This window comes from Balaenoptera ricei, chromosome 1 (assembly GCF_028023285.1).
Source record: "Balaenoptera ricei isolate mBalRic1 chromosome 1, mBalRic1.hap2, whole genome shotgun sequence".
In the NCBI taxonomy this organism is placed as follows: domain Eukaryota; kingdom Metazoa; phylum Chordata; class Mammalia; order Artiodactyla; family Balaenopteridae; genus Balaenoptera; species Balaenoptera ricei.
In genome coordinates, this window is record NC_082639.1 from 55,104,684 (window position 1) to 55,123,413 (window position 18,730).

Below are 18,730 nucleotides of genomic sequence, written 5' to 3' on the forward strand. Positions count from 1 at the left end.
AAATCTACGGAATGAGCAAGCTTAAGGAAATACTTTCTTTTTCCTTTTAAAGAAATTGTTTTGCTGAAGGTTTACAAACCTCATAAAAATTAAGGGTTCGTTTGAATTTCGGGAAAAGACTCACTTTATCTAGGTTCATTTGGCAAAAATATTTAAATGAGCACATGCTGGATATAAAATCGCCAAAGAAATAGTATCAGTTATGCATTCTCAACCTTCCAGACTCTCCAGAGCCCTTAAAGCGCAGCGTTTTCCTACAGGTGTTAATGGGATCCTGCAAAAAGGAAGGCGATTTCAGGTAGGGTTGTGACACAGACGCTCATGCGGTGGGTGCTCTGGAACCCACTGAGGGCTCCTGACCGAGGTCCCATTCAAAGCTGACAATGGCACCCGTTGTTACAAGCAAGTGTCAGTCACAAAAGAGCTGCCATTACGGAGTGGAGCCCAGGTTTCCATATTCCCAACATGGCCAGAGGTTTCATTCCTCGAGAATGTGTTTATTCAGCCTAGTAAAAACATTAAAAAGGAGAATAAATCTCTGCTGACCCCAGAATGCTTTTCACCACAGCTGTAAACCATAAAACATTTAGAAAGGTAAGCAGGACCAAAGATAATATAGTTCCCCCAAGCAGCATGGACGTGAAGGTGGCCCTTGCAAAGACAGCTGCAGTGCACAGGGCTTCCCTGCAAAATCATTAAGAGAGGGACAGGTTCTATAAGGTGTTAAATTATTAGTAGTCGTGTTTTTTCTTTTTAAGGTGGGGAGGGCAGTAATAAAAACCACGTGCTCAGCAGCCTGCTTAGCCATATAAAATAGAGAGGCCTGTGACTTTAAGTGTTGTTGTAAAAGGGGTTAATTGTCGATTTCTGAATGTGCCAAGTTTATTGATCTTGTTAACAGCAAGGAAGCATGAGCTGTTGGTTACCATGGAGGGAAAGAAAAACAGTCTTCCATCCTGTTATTCTGTGGACACCCTTACTGGTTTTGGAGCCCGAGTTAAGGGACATAGGGGTAAATGCAGCATTAAAATTGCTTTCTTTCTACTTATCCGAATTTGTGCCCCATCCTTAAGGTTCCAGTTCCTCCTTACAACTGCATTTTTACTGCCATTTGTCAAGTGCCCGCTGTGGATCAGTGCCTTTCACAGAAAATGTGTTATTTATTTGTATGACAAACCCACGTAGTGGGTGGGGATTAGATAGCCATTTTACAGATAAGGCAACTGAGGTTCAGACAGGTTAAGGAAGTTCTCCAGTAATACAGAGCTATTGAGCAGGGATCCCAACCAGGTCTTCGTATTCCAAGTCCAGAGCGTTCCCACTAATTGTTTAAACAATTCATTCATCTGTTCACTAGATAGATATTTATTGACCACCCACTAAGAGCCAGGCACTGGTCTAGGTGCTATGGATAGAACAATGGACAAAACTGACGGCATCTGTGCCATTGCAGTGTCTATATTTTAGAAGCCGTTATCCCAGCTTTCAAGTCTCACCCTCTGTTCTAAACTACTTTCATATGCACAGTCAGCATCTGTAATTTTATATTTTTTGCTGTTGAGTATTGTTCTGTTGTCATTTCATGTGTGTGTATTCCCTTTGGCTCCCTCCCCAGCTAGACAATAAACCCTCTGAGGGCAGGGCTATTATCTAATGCTTCTCTTTTTCACACTCCATCCTGTACAGACCATTAGATAAAGGGCATGTGGCTTGTTCTCTGCTGCAGAAAATGCTTATTACTCTGATCTTAATATCATTTAGGGCTTTATTTAGGGCTTAACTATTGCCACTTCGGTGATTGAGCACTTTGCTAAATGTCACAATTACACTGTCATATTAATGCTGGGACAATCCAACTATAAGGACCATTTTCAACTGAGGAAATCGTGGCTTATGAAGGCTAAGAAACTTGCTCAAGATTTCACTATCAATAAGAAGCAGAGCTGGGATCCCTGGTGGCTCCAGCTGGGTTCTGTTTCATAGCAGTTGGCTCATGCCGTGGCTTTGTCCCATCGTCTTTTCTCCGAATGGATGCCAACTGCTAATGTACTATGGTGGTTCAGACCCCAATCGTTGTGCTAATACTACGGGGATCCTGGACACTACGTGAAGGCTGACCTTTTCTTTTCAGTTTTGATGGCATAGTTTCCACCTGAAGTAATGTGGGCTTAATGTTCATTTACATTCTCTGATCTACACAGAAATGTATTTGCTATTGTTTTGTGATAAGCAGTAATGATGTAAAGCAGGGGTCCCTGAAACTGCCTGCAGTTTCCAGGATCTGGACGTAAAGACACAAAAATGTAGTGAGGAGAGCCCTGCTGCATGACAGAGTTTATTAAAATAAAAACAAAACAAAACAACCTGAAAGAAATGAATGCTAATCCTTTTGGAACTTTTATCAATCAGTCTGTCAACAAGTAACTGATAATTGCTGAATGTGAAGATTTGGATAACAAATGAGTTACATGTGTAACTAGGTTTTGTTTGGTTTCTGCATGTGGATAATGATTCCATTGGTGAGGACAGTCAGAGATCCGCAGGCTAGGAGACTGGGTCTCCTGTGAATGCTGTGTTTATTTAATGAAAGGCTACTGTTTTCACTGGGGCTTGCTGGAAGAGTGATACCTTGCCAAGCTGCATTTTTGCTAGTTGTGGTTTTGAGATAGTGATTTAAAATTGTGCGCCCAACTTAAAATCCACAGTCTTTTTCATGTAGACACAATTCAATTCAGTCTCCTTAAAAGAACATGACGGTAATTATTGTTTCTCAATATTATTGAGCATAAGGTAATATAAGGAATGATCCAAAAAGGAGTGATCTATTCGTATTATGCCCTCGCATGAAAGGATCATGGGCATGTATTGTTTTGTATGTCCAAAATAGCTCCTCTTAATTTGGAGGAAATATGTCCCTTCTCACTAACTATATGAGTCTTATGGGCATGCCCGCCAGAGTGCTTCACACTCAGACCACAGAGGCTGGTCCAAGGATGGGCAGATGACACAAGCCAGGCCAATCCTCATGCTTCCACAAAATTTTTCTAATATGGAGCGGACAAAAAAGCTCTCTTGTGTTTCTAGATGTGTTACTGCAGTATAAATCTGGCTTTGCCTGTGGCTATAAAACCAGAAAGTTGAGATGAGAGACAGATAGGAGTATCTGATACCTTGGATCCAGTCTTTCCTGAGCCAGCTCCACCCCTGCTCTTCCTAGACATTGGCCAGTGAGCCAGTAAATATTCTTTTATTGCTTAAAGTAGATCAGGGTGGGATTCTGTCATTTTCAACCAAGAGTCCTGAGAGATACAAACGACGAGAAAGATCAGCCCCAGAGAAATATGATCTTTAGTAACCTGATAATTGGGAAAAGCATTCAGGCAAGCCTTACGTTAAATGAAATAAGGAGAATGCATATGCAAAAGACAGTACACTTTAAGACATTAAGGGCTAGTTTGAAACCTTTGAGGAGAAATACAGGCTGCAGAATATATATCTTGTCAACAGAACCAATCTCTACAATGTTTTCTGTAGAACTGAGAGAACAGAGCTTAAAAATGACAGATCTCATTTGTTCTGGATACAGGTTTTCAAGAACATTTTTTACTATGTTTTAAAATATATTTCCATTGTGACTAAATACTGTTATTGGTATTTTTCAGGAGGATTACTCCAAAAGTGAAAAGAAATTATTGTACTCAAAATTATGATACATTTCACCTTTGGTACACTGTTTTATTTCCCAAGTTAGTGCTTACCATTTTAGCTGGCCTTGATAATAATAACTAAATAATCAAACCAGTAGGTTAAGAAGTATGAGTATGGACAGGCTCTGTTGAGGGATATTAACCAGAGAATAAACAGGCTGGAATGTACACATCAAACTCATTTTTCTTCTTTGAAAATGTTAACAATGAGTGGGGTACATTTCTATGTCTATAGCTATACTTTTCATAAATGAGAAAAAAATATGTGAAAATCTGGCCACAACTTATAGTTTTTGGAGGCAGGAAAATATTTGATATTCACAGTGGAATAAGGGAAATGTAACAACTCTTCTGCACATTGAAGAGAAAGTGCCCATTGTAGTCTCCACATCCAGATCAATTGCATTTATCCCACGTTTAGGTATGTCTCATGGCTCATTCAAGGAACACCCATGGTGGGTCACGTTACAGGCCTTTGGGGAGAAACAGAACCATGTTCATAAGTATCTATTCAAAAGAGCAGAGGATCTCAGAAGTCACATTTGGATAAACTTTAGTCGATTCATTGAAACCTTAATTATGTCAAATATCTCATGCACCCTAAGCTGCCTTAGTAAAGACTCTCTGATGCTCTGTTTAGTCAGTACATAAGTACCTCCAATGGTTGTTGAATGTACATACAGCAATAATTAAAGATGAATAAATAAACAAGTTGGGATATGATGTCATCAGAGTGCAAGGAAATGACCCAAAAGCTCGATGTTCTAGAATTGTTTTCCAAGAGGAAATCAGTTCCTACCCCATATGGCGATTGTTACAGACTAGAATCTGGAGTCTGTTTGCACTTGACTACACAGAGGAGGAAGGAAAAAGTATGTTGTCCTGGTGAGAAGCAAACAGTTGGGTGGTTTTCCTCAGTGAAAATCAACGTGAAATCTTACTCCCAGGCCTAGAAAAAGGTGAGAGAGTGGGAGAAGTCATGCTATTTAGCTCACCAATATCATTAAAGTTCCCTTTTTTTCCCTGCTGAACATCCTTTTTCTGATTGCATAGCTTAGTTCTATCCAGGGGCTCTAACATGAATTTCTCACACTTATATGGGCCTGTTGTAATAATGGCCATTTTATGTATTAATTCAAGTAATTTTCAAAGCAACCCTATTAGTTTGATACATTTGTTCTCATCCCCACTGGGACATAGAAAAGTTAAATACTTGTCCAGAGATCCTGTAGATGGTTAAAGGCAGCTAGGATTTGAATACCAGTCTGTCTGAGTCTGAAGCCCATGTCTTAACACTAAACCTATTGAAACATGCAGTTCACTCCCATGTATGCAGGGTTGCTGCTTCTGACTCATGAATGCTTCAAAAGTTATCAAGGATGAGCTGGGGGGTGCTTCCTCCACACCCCAGACAGGCACACATTAGCATAGTGGTATAAGTTTGTGAAAGGTCTGACTAGAGTATGAAATACAGATTGGGCCCTGCCACCAAACAAACCCGGAAGCATGTTTCTTTCACATTTTGCATTAGCACACCTTGACAGCTGACCAGAGACCATAATACCAGCATTATAGACCGTGAGGAGATCAATAAACTCCTTTTAATGTATTAAATTTCAGCATATTTGTAATCGCATTTTATAGATGAGGTCGCTAGGAGGAAAAGAAAATGACAAACTTGGATCCCTTTGTGTCCTGGGATCCAGAAGAGCGTCCTATCAGCCTGCTGGTTGCCAGTCTGATCTTTGGTAGTCCAGGGCACACGTCCCATTCTGGGCCTGTGGGACCCTGGAAATACTCTCTTTTAAGCTCCATCCTACCACATGTAATGCCTACCTGGGATTCTTCCTTCTCATCCCCAACCACTGACCACCATAATATTCTTGCCTCTCCTCTTCTCTCTTCCCCTGCCGCTCTCTCCCTTCCTCTCCGTCTCTTTCTTTTCCCCATCCTATTCCCATCATAAGATTTAGCATCAAGCCATGCCTTTTCTCCTCAAAACTGAGTTTCTTGAAGTCTGGGGTCATTCACTCCCCATATCCCAGCCACAAGTGATATCTCTGTAAAGAGTCTATGAGTTGGATGGATGAGACAATGGAGGGATGGGGCCTTGGACCATTTAGTTCCTTCAAGGGTCATTGAAGTCACTGAATTTAGTAAGCAAAGAATCATTTTGATATCATATTTTCTCCCCTTGCAAATTACTTATCCATAGTTTTGATTGGGACTCTAGGAAGGGTGGGGTAGTTGCCCGTGCTTTTAATGTTGAAATTTAATTCTCTCTTCCCTCCCTCCCTTCCTCTTTCCCTACCTCCCTCCTTTCCTCTCTCCCTTCTTTCCTGCCAAGTATCCTTTAGACAAGCGAAGAAAAAAAAACATCATTGAGAATTTAAACAGTTTGTATCTGACTGTGTGACTCCTACGAAGTGAACTGCAGATGGTTTCAGACACCTTGTTAGAATGACTCCATGTTATATAATGGCAAGAACACTGGGCTGGATATCAAGAGGCCTGGATTTAGCCCCGGTCTTCCCTTTCATCATGCCCTGAATTCTGAGCAAGTCACTTGGCCTCTCTGTGCCTAGTTTTGTCATCTATAAATAGGGAAGGTAGGACTAGTGAGTGATTTTCAAACTGTTCCCGGGAGCCCTCAGGTATTCACAGAGGTGCCTTGGGATCTGACTCAAGAGGGATACTGGCATAGAGAAGCAGAAGGTTGTATAGAACAGGCAGGCTTATCCCTCCCTACCCCTCATCTCTACTTCCATCAGAATAAACATTCTTGTTAAACTGTTTTCAACTCCATCACATTTTTGAGCTTCTGCTAGAAAATCTATTCCAAAAGAGTTTGAAAACTACTGCCGTAGATTAATATCTGATTTCAATATATAAATTATCTGCTTATGGTCTTCATTTACAGAAAGAATGGAGACTTTTCCTCCTGTGATTGTTGCTCTAAGAATGAATTTCTTATCACAAGAATAATCTCCTTTTCATCCTGCTTCTTACCTGGCTCAATACAGCACAAAATGCACAAGCTAGATCCATTATCCCCTGTGGAATACCTTCTATGTAGACACGTCTGTCAATGGTGGGTTTGTGAAAGACGTGTGTGTTTTCACAGTTGCCACACGGGGCCAACTGTTTAGGTAAGAATGACCACGTAGGACGGCTTTGCACTCTTGAGCTGTCCTCTGTTAGCTGGGAAGTCACAAGCCATCATCAAAGCAGAGCCCAGGTTGTTCATCCACTTTGAAAGAGACATCTTTATGGTCCTGCTGACATTTCCTTTACTATATTAATAATGCGTTTTGAGAGTGGGTGTTTGGTTTGTTTTCTGGACAAGTTGGATGAGTCTCTCTCTATTTCAGCCATGGCCCTTTGTAGGGTTTGTTTTTCCTGCTGTCCCAAGACAGACACCTTAATGGGTTGCTGAAAATGTCCAGGCTGCTTCTGGCTCTGGAGGTAGCTGGGCTCCAACCATGGAAGGCATTTAGCAGAGCCTCTATGTTTTCGAACAGGAAGGACTCCAGAGGGCATGTCATCTGGTGTTTTTCAAGATGCTTTTAAATTTTTTAAGCAGCTCACTTTTCCCCCCCTAAACAAATCTGATGCAAAACCTCAATTTATAAAACAGATAAAAGAAGGGGATGGAAGTAGGGGAGTTCTACCAAACTGCACTTCCCTTGCTATTTGCCCTCTCCCACACTCAGCAACACCTAAGCACTTATGGGGAGCCCTCCGACTTCTAGAAGCAGTTATAACTTCACTGATACAGCCCTGTCCTAAACCCCTTTTTCATTTGTCAAGAAAATGAGACCCAGTGAGTTGTAGTGACTTGTCTAAGACTCCACAGCTATAGATGCCAGGGTCAGATTACAAGGCTTCTGATTCTGGTTCAATCTCCCCACCCGAATTCCTACCACTGCCTCGACTTTACTATATGCCACCTCCCCTTTAACACTGGAAAAGAGTAGGGAAAAAGATTTATGGACCAGGCAGCGTGTTTGATACTTATACATCTGTCTTTAATTCTCAGAGTAACTTTATGAGGTGGGCATTATTATTATTCCCATTTTACCGATGGGGGACATGGACAAAGAGAGGTTAAGTAACTTATCCAATGAAACTCAGCCAGAAGTGGTGAACTTGGATTGAAGCTCGTCCTATCTGATTTCAAAAGCTGCTCTTTCTCCTACACCACAGGATAAAGAATGCAGACTAGGGCTTGGCCGGAATAAAGCCCTTTCTTAATATGGCAAATTTAGGTAATAAAGCCCGACTCAATTTCATGAGCTACTTTGTAGCTCTTCTTTTTTTTTTTTTTTTTTTTTTTTTGATGTGGACCATTTTTAAAGTTTTTATTGAATTTGTTACAATATTGCTTCTGTTTTTTGTTTTGGCTTTTTGCCCTCGAGGCATGTGGGACCTTAGCTCCCCAACCAGGGATCCAACCCACAACCCCTGCATTGGAAGGCGAAGGTCCCAACCACTGGGCCTCCAGGGAAGTCCCCGTAGCTCTTCTTAAATAACTACTGTCGGCTGCCCCTCTCCAAAGTTCGTGTGTCTATTGTAAGCACCTTGGAGGCTGTTTTCCCAGACCTTAGCCAACAACACCCCTTCTCTAGGAACCATTCCCTGTCATTCCTCGAACTCACACCATCCAGAAATTGGGGCTTCCAGAAGCCATAATTTTAACGTTTGATTCAAGTCAGGTCTTGAGTGGGCCAAGCTAGGAACGAGGACCAAGAGAGAGTCAGCATGGAAAATCAAGAGGCTTACTTGCCATGTGTATTGAACGTTGGAAAGAAAAACAGAGAGAGAAATGGAAAGACATCCTGTGGTGGCTTATATCTTGGTTCTATTTCTGTCCTTCAGTTCAGTGAGACACCCTTCTCACCATGTAATGCAGTCTGTCATTCCTTTCTGAAGCTGTGGTTTCTATTACACAGAACAAAACAGTCCTATTGACTATATCAAATCCAGGGGTCTGAAAATTCTTCAGGTGGGTTCAGACTACCTTCCTATTGCAGTCATGCTTATCATACATACCGACCATCCAGTACTGGCATTATTAGAGGCCTCAGCCATCAGCTGTTTCATTCCTCTTTGTCTACAGAGAAACAAGTGAGTCTGTAAAATCCCTTTTCAGACAGATAAGGTGCAATATCCAGAGAAAGTTGATCTTGCTCTGGCCCTATTGACTTTGTCTCTTAGAGGTCTCTCTGCTAGACAGAATATGGAAAATATGTATGTTCAAAATAAATTAAAAGTAGAACAAAATGCTTTCTATTTTACAAACAGATTAACTTGAGAAGCAAAATCTAAGTTATTAGAGTGTCCAAATGGAAATAGCCCAAATTTCCATGAACAATAGAATAGATAAATAAATTATGGTATGATATAGTCATAGCATATTGGATAGCAGCAAAAAGAAAATTACTGCATAGCAGCAAGAAATAATGAGTTATAGCTACAGGCAACAACATGGATGAACCCCACAGACATGTTGAAAGAAAGTCGAGTGCAAAGAAGTAGAAATTATAGAATTAAGTTGCTCTAAAGTTCAAAAAGATGAAAAACTAACATAAGGTGATAGAAGTCAGAACAATGGTTACTTTTGTGGGAAATGACCAAGAGAGCCGTAGGAGAAATTTCTGGGTTCTGTAAAGTTCTACATCTTACTTAGATGGTAGTTATGTGGGTGTATTCACCTTGTGAAAATTCACTAGGCTCTATATTTATGATTTGTGTAGATTTCTGTATGTATATTGTACTTCAATTTTAAAAGCTTATTCCCCCCAAAGTCTGAATTATTAGAATTCAGGCACAAAACTTACTTCTATTCGGTCTTGGTCTCACATTATATAAAACAGAAATTAGACTCAGCATTTTTAAACCTGGAAGAGATCTAAGAAAGAGTATCTAGTTCACTCATCAAGTATTTTACCAGAAGAGAGACCAGGGCCAAAGAAGTGAAGTGATATGCTATAAATTTTACAGCTTATAATTCGCGGAGCTAAATTTAAGGCTTAGATCTTTTAGCTATGTTAACAAAGATATTCCAGATAAGCTTCTTAAAGAATAATATGCTAAAATCAATTCACTCTGAAGTGTACTTTTGTATTGGCAACAAAGGGTTTGTAAAATAAATAAATAATGTGAAAAACGCTATCAGTGTTTGCATAGAAACAATATGATAGCATTCCTAAAGATAAAATCCTTCTGCAACCGCCTCATGAGATAGCCATCTGGTTTCGTTTCTGAGAATTTTACCAAAATTATATATTGCTAGAAATCTCGTTCCCAGGCTCATACTTGAAATAAAGCCTTGATGATGATAATGATGATGATGTCAATGTCAACAATGATCCACTTTCTAATTTGCTCACTTACTTTCCTAATTGCTGCTATGACAAATGACCACAAACTTGCTGGCTTAGAACAACACAAATGTATTACCTTGCAGTTCTGGAGGTCAGAAGTCTGAAGTAAGTCTCATTGGGCTAAAATCAAGGTTCCTTCTAGAGGCTCTAAAGGAGAATGCATTTCTTTGCCTTTTCCAGCTTTTAGAGGCTGCCTGCCTTCCTTGGCTCCTGGTCCCTTGTATCTCCAAACCCAGCAATAGGCAGTAGAATCTTTCTTACCCTGCATTACCCTAACACTGACTTTTCTGCCTCCTTCTTACACATTTAAAGGATGCTTCTGATTACATTGGACCCACCCAGATAATCCAGGATAATCTCTTTAAGGTCAGTTGATTACTGATCTTAATTCCATCTGCAACCTTAGTTTCCCCTTGCCATGTAACGTAATGTATTCAAAAGTTCTGGGGATTAGGATATGTATATTTGGCAAGGCGGGGCTGGGGGAGAGGAGGGCATTAGTCTGTCTACCACAGGTAGGATTGTATTTGTGCATTTTCCAAACACATCTTTTTTCTTTTTTAAGCCTCAAAACAATGCCTTGCCTACAACAAAGTTATTCTGCTCTGGGTACGATTATTCTCTTTTTCTTCCCCTTTATTTTTGGCAGCATTGGGTCTTCGTTGCTGCGCGGGGGCTTTTTTTTTTTCTCTCTAGTTGTGGTGAGCGGGGGCTACTCTTCGTTGCGGTGCGCAGGCTTCTCACTGAGGTGGCTTCTCTTGTTGTGGAGCACGGGCTCTAGGTGCACAGGCTTCAGTAGTTGTGGCACGCAGGCTCAGTAGTTGTGGCTCACGGGCTCTAGAGCGCAAGCTCAGTAGTTGTGGCGTGCGGGCTTAGTTGCTCCGCGGCATGTGGGATCTTCCCGGACCAGGGATTGAACCCGTGTCCCCTTCATTGGCAGGCAGATTCTTAACCACTGCGCCACCAGGGAAGTCCCCGATTATTCTGATTTTACCAAGAAAAAAAAGAGAGAGAGAGAGAATCAAAGTGAATTACCTACGTTTCTGCAGCTTGTTAAGGCAGAATCAGTACTAGAAGAAGCCAGATTCCCAAACTCATTACCTGTGTCCTTATTCAGTGACAAGTGGTACTCTGAATCCATCTCTTGGCTCCTTCAAGCTCCAGAACCTCTTGAGCCATGGTGGACAGTTTGAAGCATTTGAGGTGTGACGGCTGCATAGTAATTGCTACTTGATGGACACATTTTTGGAAAGAGAGGGCATTCTCATTCAATCTAGACACAATTGCTACTCATCTACAAGGCTTAACATCTGCCTCACTGTTTCTTGTATTTAACTCTCAGCCCAAGTCACGTGCTGATCACAAAGCAATATTTCTCTGGCTCTAGGAAAACTTCAGCCCTTGCAGATTTGTTCCAGGTAATCGGGGGAGGCCCCAAGGCAGTGTTGAAATTGAGTGAAAGCTGCCAATTGACTGGACCCAAAGGCGTGCACGGTGGGTGAGAAGTCCACACAGTGTGGTCAGGGAGAAAGACTCTTACCACAAGCATTTAGGTTTTTAGATGTGCTGTGCTTCCGTGCAGAGGCGGTCACCCTGCAAGCTCATTCCCCAAACCCCCTCTGAAATGGTGGGAGAAGGGGTCAGGTTGTGCAATTCAAGCAGCTCAACGTCTTCACTCTCTCAGGGGTAAATAGAAAAGTGCTGTTCCTGACCCTTCTCTTAGCTCGAGGTCTCTCACAGCGATGATGCCGCTGGCTCACCTCTACCATTCCTCCTCAGGCCAGTATTCTCAGGTGTGCTGAGCCGTGGGACAAACTGGGACTCCAGGCGAAACAAAAAGAGCGCAGCTGGAAGTGAAAACACTTTATTAGTGCAGGCCTGGCTTTATCATCACTCTCTGTAACTTGTTCAGGTTTCTTCCCAGCGATCGCCCCTCCGTGTTTTTGACGATGCGATCTCAGGTTCCATGATTCTTCAGCACCCCTCCTTCAGGGTCCCACCAGAGGGGATCTCTGTTCACAAATGTGCTATGTGCCTGATTCTTTCATCCCAGCTGTATGTGGGGCAGAATTAGTTTTGTAAGGTTGTTACAGAGCTAAAGCAGACCCCGTTTGACTTCAGGATTTCATCAGCCTAGAATAGTTTTCTCTTAGTCGTAAGTAAATCATTTCCTCGAGAACCATGAGAAATAAATATTAGGGCTCTGGGTGAAATAAGTTGCAGAAGGGAATTAACGTTATAAATAATAATAATGGAATCTTGCCTGTTTTACCGTTCCTAAAGCACTTTCACATATATGATCCACTTACTCAAGAAATGTTTATGGGTGGGGCCCCAGTGCTATGGATACATCAGGAAGTGAGGCATAGTTTATGCTCACAGGAGACTTATACACTTCTGGAATTATGCGATGAGTTTGCTGAGGACTGAACCTATGATTCTGAATATCAAAGTATACCTCCAGCACTAAGCTATAACTCCATGAGGCAGGCAGAGTCTTTTACATCCATCACAAGGATGAAGAAACTAAATCTCAGTGTGGTTAAGAGTCTTGCCAAAGCCCCACACATTTGTGTGTTAGATCTGCCTTAAACCCCAGTGGTCCTTCCAGGGCATTGGTTTGCTGTGACGCACAGTACTTGGCCCTTAGGAAGCTCTCTGTAAATGTTCATGGCTACTAAGTGCTCAATGCCAGTTGCCATTATAATTGTTATTGTAGCATGAGAAGGATGGGGAAACTCATTTGAGCATCTGAACTCATCAGAGGCCACTGAAGGAACATTCTGCTCCGGAGCATTTGCATTCTAACCGGAAACTGTAAAAGCAGAAATAAAGTGTTTATATTTTCTAGTGGATCGTAAATCGAGAAATAATGATAAAAACAAATTCGTTGCCTGACCCAATGTTTTAAAGTTTGCATATAGGCTAATATTTTTTCCCTGAATTAAATAATTAAGATAATTAGAATTTCAAGCAACACAGGCTCATTTTTGCTAAAAGAAGTTTGTGGGTTTATTGTTGCAAATAAATTAGGTGTTTACTGAACCGAATATTTTAAAAATTGGAAAAAGATTTCTGAAAAAAGTTTTAAAATGTTACCACAGTAGATACTTAATAACTGTATCTTGAACTAAATTGATTTCAATTGAATCTTTTGATTTTTAAAAATAGTTAAAAGTGATTTTTTAAAATGTCTATCAGTAATGTCCCAAAATACTAACATCGATACCTTGATTTAGAGATAGCTGCTTTCCGGTGACTTCATATCAGCATCACTTAATTTTAATAAATAAATACTCCAAACATCCATTCTATTTTTAAGTCCAGTTGTAAAATAAAGCTGGACAAATATCAAAACCCCTGCTGGTGCATTGCCCTCCAGTGATCAAGGCTACACATATCCGAGTCAAAACAAATCTGTTTTAAGGGTATCATGAACACCAGTGATCCACCCTCCACAAGAAAACATCTAATTCTGTGGAGTCCAGAGTTAGCCCAGAGTCAAAATCCAGACACCCTGGGGCCTGTAATTCAACCTAGGTAGGTGCCCTCTCTGTGCCTGGACCGTGGAATAGATCGCTTCGTAAGATTGCCACATCTCAAGAGACAAGTCTTTTCAGGGGCGCTCAGTGATTAGGCCAAGTTATTTGGGAAAACCAGTCGCTGTATTTATTTTTACAAGCCAGATGCCTGCACATAGTGCATTCTTTTACAAAAATAAAAGGGGGTTGAAAAAAAGAAAGGTTTGGGGTCACAGATGAAACCATGAGAGTGTTTTACAGTTTTATGGGTAGAAAGTCTCCTTTATTTTTACCTTCTATGGTGGGTCTGAGAAAAACAGTTCAGCTGAACTTTATGAAAAGTAAAGTAGGAAAGAGTTTTAAGTTATGCCCAGAGTATGATAAAGACCTTAAAACCAGGACTTCAAGGGACTCTGTGCCTGAGGGTGTGGAGAGGGTGTCAGTGCCATGGTGGGTGGGGAGGGACAGGGGATAGGGAGTCCCTGCTCACCATGAGCCTGTCTCCTTCCTAAGGAGTCTTCAGGAGCCCTTAGTTAAGCTGTTTTGATAAACACTAAATAATAACCAGCTGGAATGTGTGGAATTGATTTAGAGATGAGGGTTTAACTAATGCACTAAATAACCCTTCACATGCTGGTGGAGTGGGGGAAAGGTGGAAGTGGTCATGGTACAAGTTCCTGACCAAGACTGGCCAGGAGACTTTCCCATACTCCACAGATATTCACTGAGCAGCTGTATGAGCCAGCGACTGCTCTAAGAACTAAGGATAAAACAGCGGAAGAAATAGGCAGAGATTCTGCTCTTTCTCTTACGGAGCTTGCTTACATTCTTGACGGGGGAGCCAACAATGCGAGGAAGGGATGACTGCTTAAGAAGAAATAGAAAGCAGAGTAGAGGAAATCAAGTGACGTGGTCGAGGGCTGCTACCTTACTTAGGTTGGCTAGCGAAGGCCTTTCTAATAAGGTGACATTTGGGCAAATGCCTGAATGAAGGAGTGAGCCACTAGCCTATCTGAAAGAAGAGTATTCCAGACAAAGGGGACAGCCAGTGTAAAGGCTTCTTGACCAGAAGTGTGCTTGGCCTAATCAAGAAGTAGCAAAGAATCTTAGAAGTTGATTGAATACAACTTGAAGATCAACTGTCATCTTTTTATCAACCTGTGGGAAACTTCTATATGCTGCATAGTTATCGGTCAGACATGAAAAGCTGGAGCCCATCAATAACTGTAGCACCTCCGATGTTCAGGCAATGAGGAGAAGAAGACAGTGCCCTCGAGAAGCGCAGAGTGGGGCTGGGGAGAGGTTGGGGAGAACGGGAGGCTGAGGCATAAATGGCTAACGAGACGTCAAGTAGCCGAGCCCTGACTCCCACATTCCTCCTGTTTGTTTTAACAACTCTACTTAGCAGCACCGCACGAAGGAGTGTGGAAAGTGTGGAATCAGATCTGTTTGTTCAGTTTGTACATTTCAGACGATTAAGTGAAATGTTAAATGAAACCAAATCTATATTCCTGTCAGTGTGAGGCAGAGAAGGAAAATAAATTCCAACTCCCGGTGTAGACAAGGGAAGAGTGACACAAGCAAACCCAGCTCCTTCACAGCCTCTGCCCCTTCATGTTACCAAGAGCAGCCCCTCAGAGGCTCTCAGAGCTTACATTAGATGTGTCCAGAGGGGACGTCAGGTGAACTCTGAGAGCCCCAAGAACTCAAGGACCCATTGTTGGATCCCATAGCTGTGCATTTATGCAGCTGTCTTTTATTACATGTCCACCATCAGCCAGCATTGCGCTAAGTGCTATGATGGGGGATGTACACAGGCCCATGGTGTCCAGAGAGGAGCTTCCAAATATCAGATTAGAAAAGGCTCCCTGAAGAAGGCAACATGTATCTCAAAGCCAGACAATCAGGATTTGATTGACTTTGTTTCTTTTTTTTTTTTACCAGTTTATTCATTGTTCATCTGCTAAAATCATCTCAGAGCTGTGGTATAGAATGGGATTTCTCAGCCTCGACACTACTGGCATTTGGGGCTGGATAGTTCTTTGTTGTGGGTGGTTGCCCTGGACATTGTAGGATGTTTAGCAGTGACTCTGGCCTCTGTCCACTAGATGCCAGCAGCCCCTTAGCCCCCAGTTGCAACGAAAACCAAAAATATCTCCAGACATTGCCAGATGTCCCCCGGAGTGCAAACTTGGCCCCTGTTGAGAAACACTGGTCCGGAAGTGGAAGTCCCAGGCCAGGCCTGAAGTTACTTAGAATCTCCAGGTATAAAGGAATGAATCTCTTCTGATAAACAGCTGGTCCCATGTTCCACTGAAGCTTGAACAATGGAAAACAGGCTAAAGAGGCAGCAGGAAGATGTTAGGTTAGCTATGCAAAAGAATTCCCTGCTTTAAAAGTCAGTAAGAACTTAGAAAACCTCAATGTAATAGTTATAAAATATCCTTGACTTTAGGTATGTGAGTGAAACAAAACCTCATTAACCTGCTTATTAAAAGGGAAGATTAATCTGCATTAGAGGACAGTCAGAAAACAAGTTGTTTTAAAAAATATTCTCATTTCAGTTAAGTATAGTTATCAGTTTAAATTTGCTTGAAAATTGTTGGCAGTAGATGTGGGTTTTTTGGATAAATGTTTAAGAATTTTTGTATTTAATACAGAAATTGAATGTAAATGGCTTTCCCATGAGTGTTTATAAACAGTATGTTTTCATGAGTAAATTCAGTGTCCTCTGGATTATTATGGACACTGCTAACTTTTTTCATGTTACTGAAACTATGGGCTTCAGTTCTGCCATTATTTAAATGAACACAGATTCCAAATTAGTTGGGTCTCATCTCACCAAAAAAATATGAGGCTTTATCCAAAAGGAGGGAAAGAATTAACATTTATTGAGCACCTATTATATGCCAGGCACTGGACTAGGCCGGTGGTTCTCAACCAGGGGCAATTTTTGCCCTCCCAGGGGACATTTGTCAATGTCTAGAGATATTTTTGGTTATCACACCTGGAGGGGTACTGCAGGCATCCAGTGGGCAGAGGCCAGGGAGGCCACTTAACATCTTACAATGCACAGGGCAGCCCCCGACAGCAAAGAATTATCCAGCCCAGAATATCAATAGCACTGACATTGAGAAATCCTGGACTAGTTATCTATGTTATCTCATATAATCCTTCTAACATTCCTTACGACATCCTTTGAATTATTAACCTAGATGAAGAAACGGAGGCTCAGAGGGGTGATATAACTTGCTCAAGATCCTAAAACTAGTAAATGCAGGAGTCAGGGTTCATCTCCACCTGGATCCTGTGGTCAGTCATCTCTACTATAGCCGGCTGCCCTCCTGAAGGTAGGTTTTAATTTATTATGGTTATTATTTTCACTTAAAGCCACGTGTGTTGGGACTTTGCAAGGAGGATGCTGATAAGTCAGAAAAGAAAAATCACAGATCTTGTGCCCAGTGCTGTACTAGGCAGCATAGCTCCATATGTCTTATTCCCTCACAGATAATCAGTTCTTGGTGCACAGTTGTGGTCCTTTGTTCCACTCTGTTTTCTTCTGTTTCCTAAATGCGCCGTTTTTGTTCTGCCTCTCGCCTTTGTGCGTGTGCCAAAAGTCTGGAAGGCTTTGCCCTCCATCAGTCCATCTTCCCAGAGCCTCCCCCGTGCCACGGAGGTGGAGCAGGCAGGTGACAAATCATGCTGCCTAATGAACTTCAGTTTTTTCATTTGGAACAGGGACAATGACACTTTTCTCATGCGGCCGTTGAAATGATGTGAGAATAATAATAGAGGAGCCATTTATTGCATGCATGTATGTACTAGATATTATATTAAGTGCTTTACATGTATTATCTCATTTAATTTTTAGAATAACCTTTACAAGTAGAGCTGAAGCACAGAGAGGTTATGTAGTTTCCTCAAGCACACACCGTGAGTCAGTAGCACAGCCAGCATTTGAACTTGGGATGTCTAGTTGTAAGGCCCAGGCTCTCTTAACCACAAAGCCCTCTGTCAAGGATTACACAGATGTGAGAATCATTAGGGGTAATGATAACTAGTTTAGGTGATTAGAAAGCCGTTGTGGGTGCCAGAGCCTCTCCACGGAGCAATCATAACCAATTCCTCTTCTAGTTTTATCACTGAGATGATCTTTGCAAGGTGCCTATTATATTTCACTTTTGTGTTTTCCCAACTTTAAATAGGGAAACTAGGGGCCTTTTTAAAACAAAATCTGGCTTTGTTAATACATTTTCAAAACACATTTTAAAGTGCCAGCAAATTAAATGCTGTTCTTGATTTGTACACATTTTTTTCTTCATCAATTCGCTTTTTAGATTTCTATTTTAAGCCCTCCACTTAGAGCTGATTACAGTAACCCTTATTTATAAATGTAATTGTACTGGGCCTCACCTCTGACGTATTTTCAAATTTGGTCTCACTCACTATATTACTAAGTAAAATAATCATTCATCAAGTGGAGGTAGGGTAGAGAAAGAGCATATTTCTGTAGCCCCCTCTCTGTGTCCTGAGGGAGCCAGCCATAAATATTCAGCATCAGTGGCCAAAGTTTGGCCCTGTTCTAAATCATAATCATTTTAATGGCAAATAAATGACATGTTTCATTGTATTATACAGTTGTATAAATTGGGGGTTTGATTTGAGCATCACATTTTTGCCATCTGTTTTTCTTTTTTAACCACTTTTTAGTTCTAAGTCATAAAACATGAAGTCACTGCAGGCTAGCAAAATCTCAAATAACCAGAACTTTCAAATAACCCCATGTTTGCAGTTCTCTGCTTCTAAGATAAAGAGGTAAGCGACGTGGGCAGAAGCTGGCAATGGGAATTGCTATGGGGCTCCTGTACCCTGGGCAAGTTATGTTGTGTGAGCCTCCACTGTACCCACCACACACACACACACACACACACACACACACACACACACACACACCCCAATATAACATTTTAAAATAAAAAAGTGAATATTAGTGATATCAGTGATACTGATCACTAATGACAGTTTTGAAGGAAAGAATCAGAGAGAAGAAGTCTCCCAGGGATGTCCTGTGTCCCAGGGTTTATGCACAGAGAAGGATGGGAGGAAGTTGTTTGGC

General features: G+C 41.5%; 1 protein-coding gene across 3 annotated transcripts in view; it reads left to right on the top strand.

Moving 5' to 3' along the window:
* The window catches only part of ROR1 (receptor tyrosine kinase like orphan receptor 1), a 171,880-nt gene that overhangs the window by 83,221 nt on the left and 69,929 nt on the right, over nucleotides 1–18,730 (top strand). Inside the window, exon 1 of one of the 3 annotated variants that reach the window (XM_059923995.1) lies at nucleotides 16,891–16,964. The exons of the other annotated variants lie outside the window; for them this stretch is intronic. The gene's annotated coding sequence lies outside the window, so the exon portion shown is untranslated. Of the gene's footprint in view, nucleotides 1–16,890; nucleotides 16,965–18,730 lie in introns of those variants that run through there. 3 annotated transcript variants of the gene reach the window in all.